Source organism: Phaenicophaeus curvirostris, chromosome 8, assembly GCF_032191515.1.
Source record: "Phaenicophaeus curvirostris isolate KB17595 chromosome 8, BPBGC_Pcur_1.0, whole genome shotgun sequence".
NCBI classification, from domain to species: Eukaryota; Metazoa; Chordata; class Aves; order Cuculiformes; family Cuculidae; genus Phaenicophaeus; species Phaenicophaeus curvirostris.
This window is the reverse complement of record NC_091399.1, coordinates 36,355,799-36,362,368: the sequence shown is the minus strand read 5'-3', so window position 1 is coordinate 36,362,368 and position 6,570 is coordinate 36,355,799.

Below are 6,570 nucleotides of genomic sequence, written 5' to 3'. Positions count from 1 at the left end.
GTATTCCTTTCTTTTGCTGCAAGGAAGGGAGCAGGGACCCTGATAGTCTCATCCGAAGCATCTCCATGGTCGTAGAAAACCACATTGCTCTGCCTAGCCCCCAGTATCCATTCTGAAAAAGGGTTGACTTCCAGTGATTCTCTCTTTTTTTACCCGTCTGATTTACTGACAAACTTCAGAGAAAGCCCTCTGCCACCCAAATGTCACGCCCCACCCACATGCATATGAGCCTGTTGGATGTCCCTGGGATTGCCTGAGTGTGATGCTGGACACCAAGCACTTTGGTGGCAGAACAGGGATGATGGTGCCAAAGAGAAGAAGCCAGAGGAACAAAAGCCAACTCCACCCAAGGTCAATCCTAGGCTGAAGGGGACACTTGAAACGTTCAAGGTCAGCTTGGAAGGGACTCTCAGCAACCTGATGATGTCCCTGTTCATTGTGTGGGAGTTGAACTATATGGATCCCTTCCAACCCAAACCATTCTATACCCCATGCCTGGACACTTCATCCACAACCAGCAGGCTCTAGCTCCACAGCAAACGCTGCTTTTGAAGCCACCGCACAGCTGCACAGTGTGTGACCGTGCAGGCACTGCACCAGGGCATGGACCCCGGGGGAGTGGAGCCCCCAGCTCCCCTGGGGCTGTGTCTGTGCCTGGGGGGCACCACTTTGGCCCCAGCTGTGCCCCAGCCAACCTTGGACCCAACCAGAGTCGCGTGAGACCCTCTCGCCCAGCCAGCTGCCTTCTGCACGTCATTTGGTGTCAGTAGCCATGCCAGATGCAACACACAAAAGAAACAGCCAGTGGCTTCCCTTGCTCCTTGCTGAAAACCAGATGATCCTGAACTGTTCCTCCCACCGCCTGTGAGCTGCCAAGGCGTGGGAACGATACCTCCCTCGGGGCACCAGGGCTGGAAGGCAATATCCAGAATTTTTTTGGGGGGAACACATGGAGCTGTGGCCATGCTGTGCCCCACCTCCCTCCCCCTCCAAAGCAGAGGGGCCCCCCCGCCCCCCCTTCTGTCCTGACATCACTCATAAGAAATGCGAGGAATGAAAACGCCCAGTCCGTGGCGAAATGTGCAGCCCCTGTGATCCAGCAGATCCGGACAAAAGGCTGCCTTGTGCTCAGCGCTTGTATCTGTGGGGTGGTAACAACATCGCGGGTCTCATGCAAGGGGCAGTGACCCTCCGGCTGGGAAAAGAAACAGCAAAGTGGTCTCCATCCCTGCTGCAAGGATGCAGATGGTTTCTTGGTATCAGCTTGAGACCATATAAAGCAGAAAAGAGAATGAAATAATTGCAGTCATCTGTTAACATTGTCCAGGCTGCTTTAAAGGGTGCAGTTAGCTTTTGTTAAAGGTTAACTCATTTCTTGTGCTGTAAATATCAGGTACCCTCAGCCCAGGGTGCAGGGAAGGACTTTGCTCCCTCCAACAAGGCAGGAGTGGGGCTGGGAGTCCTGGGTGAGACGCAGGCACAGGGAGAACAGGGCGAGAAATGTCCGTTGGCCTCTGAAACGTGGCCGTGGGTGCATACAAAGCACAAGGAGAGCAGACCACCTAGAGCCTGATGTTCATACAGAGCCCCACGCAACTGGTGAACATGACCCCCATGATTAATTAAATTAGCAGGCCATTCCAAGGTGGTGGGGACATGCCTTGGCTCAGCTCCTCAGACATCTGCGGGCAGCTCCTGCTTGCTGCCTCCCCACATGGGGTGAGGACTGGGTCCTGGACGAGCCTCTTGAGGCTTAACACTGTGGGAGAAGCAAATCCAATGACCAATGGCTTTCTTGGGTCCAAGTGGAAGCGTGAAGTACAAAACACAATAAATTCTGCTTTCTCTTTCCTCCTCCAGTCTTGACCGTGCAAGTAGCAGAGAAAACCAGCACCTCTTAGTTCATCACCCAGAAACTGCCACATCAGCGCCTTGGATGGCACCAGCTCAGTGACTGTCAGCAGAATTTAATATTCTTAAAAAAGGTGAAGGTTTTGGCAGCAAAGGCAGGTTTATTTGCTCCCAGGGATGGAGCTGCTGCAGGGACAGCGTGTCGGGCACATTAACAGCATCTGTGCTTTGGGGTTGGTGGGGCTGAGCTGCCCCAGCACCTCATCCAATCCCCATGGTTTGGCATGGAGTGTCTGCTCAGCCTCCCTTTCTCCAGGGAGAGAGGACAGTGATCACAGGGTTGTGATTTTATTTCCTAGAAATCACTTGTCATGGTACCTAGGTGTGCACATACCTATTTGCAGGGCAAAAAGCCAGCTCGGAACTTTGGGAATTTGCTTTTCCTGGTCTGGGTTGAGAGGATGGAGCATCCTCTGAGCATCCCTTGGGGCCCCAGGCTGGGGCTGAAGGCAGCAGCAATAGAACATTTTGTCAATTGCTCCATCTAGTGCCATTTCAGGAGAAAAAACCGTGGGAGCACAATGCCCAGAGTCAGCGCAGCCACCGCTGCGGCTCTCCGGGCTGGTGTCTGCAGCTGTTTGGGGGATACGCAAGGTCCCTGCCCTGGCCCAGCGTGCCCTGCTAGGTGGGATGAAAAGAAGGGTAACACATGTACCAAGTGATTTCTTACTATTTGAAAATGCTCATTGGGGGGTATCATATTTCCAAGGGCAGATATTGCCCTGTAGGAGCTGCATTTATAGCTGCATTTTGAGAAAGGTGAGAGAAGCACAATAAACAAAGGCTCTCAGCCCTGGATCTGCAAGGTAAAATCAGATTTCAAATCTCTGGCAGGGTGGGCTCCAGTCAACACGCCAGCGAGACCCAGGTGTTACCCAAAGACCAAGGACCACGTACCCCCAGCATGTGAGAGCTGGAAGGGGAAAATCTGGCCTGGAGGGGATTAACAACATGTGGCCAGCAACTGCTCACACTTACCCTGCACAGAGTAACATTAACAGAGACAGCAACCACCCCCCTTTGCTACCTCACTCCTTGATTTAAAAAACAGTAATATTTTAAAATGTTGGCCTACACAATAGTAATTGTCCAGTTTTATCTGCTTCCCCTGTAATGCAGCAAGTTAACAGGTTTTTTTGTGAGTGTCAGGAGTTGTGCATCAATTCCTGCTTCTCTGGCAGGAACAGTAAAACACCCAACTAAGAAACAAACCTGGCTGAAAGGCACGATCCCACACGCACTTCTCACTGGCCAAAGCTGCTTTCCAGCAAACAGCCACTTCTGTTTTGGTTTATCTCCTCCTTGTGGCAGCTTGCTAGTTTGTAAGGGCAACTGCAGCATCGTGCCATTTCTGGAGACAAAACCTGTTTCTTAGGACATGATGGAAAGGAAAAGCCAAGCTCAGCGAATCTACATCCTGCCCAGGGCATGCCAGCTGGGAAGCACAGCAGGAGAACCTTGTGTTAATGTGGTTTTAATTGGTACAGTTACTTAGATTAGGGTGTGATTTTTAATTTCAACTGAGCAGTTATAGAAGCACAGCACCTCCAGCAGGGGCTGTGTGATTAGGAATTAGGGGTTTATGCTGCCATTGCTTATTTTCATTTTTGTGCTGGAATTGGGAATAAACTCTTTCTTCAAACCCACCTGATTTGCTAAAGCAGCAAAGACCTCGAAGCCACTTGGGCAAGGCTGGAGGCAAACTCAAGGTAATCCTCGTTCCTTTTCTACGTGGGGTACGGCAGAACACGGACACTTGATTTGTTGCCATCTTAAAAGGTCCAGCTATCACAGGATTGTGCGTGTTGGAGAACAAAATGTCCATTGCTGCTAAAAGGAAAAACAATGACCGTGACAGTGTTTAACCAGAATGTAAATACAGCTAAATTATGGATGCAGAAGTACGAAACCGTGGAGAAAGATGATAATGGAATTATATATCAATGCTCAGTACAACTGTAAAAACGAATGTTTTATACATGTGTAATGTTAAATTAATTCATTCCAGTTCTTTCAGGTGAAGGTACATTAACTGCTCCATCTCAGCATAATAATTTTACCTCAACAGGCTTTCTATATATCATACTTCCGGGGCGGCAATCACCATTTAATTAATTACAGGGAATTCAGAGGCATTACAGCAATTCCCAATGCAGCTGGATGTGACGGTCCTCTCACCGCTCCAGGCTGACCTCCTGTTGGCACCAGCCCACCCATCACCACCAGGGTTCACGTCGCTGAGTCCCATCTCAGGCTGCACCCGGTGGACACCCAGGCACAATCTCCACTGCCCAGCTCAGAGCAGTGCCAGGCAGCACGGATCGTACCTGCACAGTCTTTGTTCCCTGGCAAGCTCACATGGCAGGGACCACACAACTCACAGCACCTCAATCCCAGCCTTGGGAAGGGAAGGAAAGCAAACATTGGGGTAATCAGCCCTTTCCTTTGCAGAGCTAGCCAAGAAATACAACCAGCCTTAAGATGGCTCCTGGTGATGTCAAGAATGCCATTGACAGGGTCACTGCAGGTTATTCCAGGTCTCTCCAGGTGAGGAAGCCAATATAGGAACTGTGAACATGAGGACATGGCCCCTCAAAAAGAAAAGGCTCTGACAGCCGAGTCCTTAAACCAATGCAGGAGAACCCTTCCCACTGGTACATACGAGTTTGAAATGGTGGTGAGTGGCACCTCCGAAGGGCTGCAAGATTCCTGTGGCGAAGATGCTCCTCCTGCAAGCACGCTTTGTGTTGACTTTGATTACTCCTGGTACAAGAATGACTGCTCAGCACCTTTGTCTTCATCCTCTCTCTCCCCTGTTTTTGCTGCTTGTGCAGTGGATCCTTTGTTTCTCAACCAAATCATTCTTGCTGGTGTTCTCGATTAGAACCTTCTTACAGGCTGCAGCCTCTAGCTGGGCAGCTACAGTGTTTGGATCGAGGGCAGATGGGCACGGGATGATTCCCTGTGAGCACCTCACTTGGGAGCAATCCCGCTGCCTGGGTGCAGAGCCTCGGCTGGCTGGCACCACGGCCTTTCATCACTCCTACAGCGACCGCCGCTCCTGCTCCCTGAGAAGGGCAGTCATGAGCCCTGCAACAGCGAACAGACACCTCACGCAATTGATTTTAACACTGACTTGAGTAAAAAAAAGAGAATGCACAACTACTTATGTAACTGAGCTTTATTTAGAATCTTTGAAGTCATAAAATGTCTCATTTTACTGATATACGTAAACATTCAATCAGGAGTTTAATTGCTTTTTCCCTTGCACAGAAATGAAGTTTTAAACAAACCAGAACACCTCAACCCAGACAAGCGTAATGCAAATTCAGTTATCTAACTTGGTCCTGTACATAGAGCACACGCTTCTCCGCATGGTCACTGGTTTATCAATTAGTTGCAATATAATTTTTGGCAGTAATATATTCAACACACAAAGTGCAAATTACAAGAAGCAAAAAATGTTCTGCCTCATTCTGAGCAATGAGAAGTGCAAAATATTTCAGCCCATAAATTCTATTCTTTATGTATATGAACAGCATCTGCATAATAGGCTAATAAATAGCTGTGTAAAACTTCATAGATTAAATGTGGCAACATCTCAAAGTAGGAATGCAACGGTTATAAAAACACAATCAGACAGAAGAATCATTACATTTCGTTCCTAAATTCCATTCAGTATTTCTGAGGGTACCTTTTCACATTTCATGTACCGGCCTTTAACTCCGCATACCTTGGATACTTTTGCAACCAAAGGCAATTTGTTAAAAAATTCTCCAATTTGCCACATCTGGACATATTTCTCTGTGTGAATCAAGGTTCCACTAATGCTTCACTCGGTAAATCAAACGCTACAGTGGGAATCCACTGAAAATGTGCAATCTCTTCCAGGCACTGTTAACAGAAGACCCACTAATGGTTCCAGCAGGCTAAATGCACTTTGTGATTACCTAAAGTTAAAGAAAACTTTTCAATGAAATAAAGAAAACCAGTTCAACAAGAGCTAATCACAGCTTGCTTGTTTCAGTGTAGTTCATCTTGCTTCAGTACCTGTGCTTTAATGTAAAATGGGGGAATACCCACTCCAGCCTCTAGCATACAGAACAACAGTATCTTTAACACAAACCCTGTGCTACTCAGTTTTTATACTGCAGATTTTGAACCTTCTTGCCATTTAATTGCAGGGATTTTTCACATAAAATGAGCAGCCAATTTTGACCCCCCTACCCTTTCATTTCTCCCAGCTACATCATCACTATAAATTACACCAAATAGTCCAAATAGACTGGGCTGCTTCCCTTAAAACCCTACTGTTCCTCTGGACAGAGAGATTAAACCACAACGACTTGCATTGCCATTAATCTGCCTGCCAAATTAATTTGCTAAATTACTAAGGCCATGGCCATATAATCACTGCAGGAATCGCTGCGACATGCAATGAAGTCGCTAACTTTTAGCTGAACATGCCTGCAACCCACCTCCACTATGCAGAGCAGGATAGGCCTCGGGAAGACTCCTCATGGGCTTCGTCATGCTCTCGCCTGGCGGGGGCTGAGGAAGCCCTTGGGAAGACAGGCATGGCAGCCAGCCCTGGGAGGACATCAGCTTGCTGCAGATGTCTCCTGCGGTGATCATCTCACTGCCGCCTGGCATTATTAT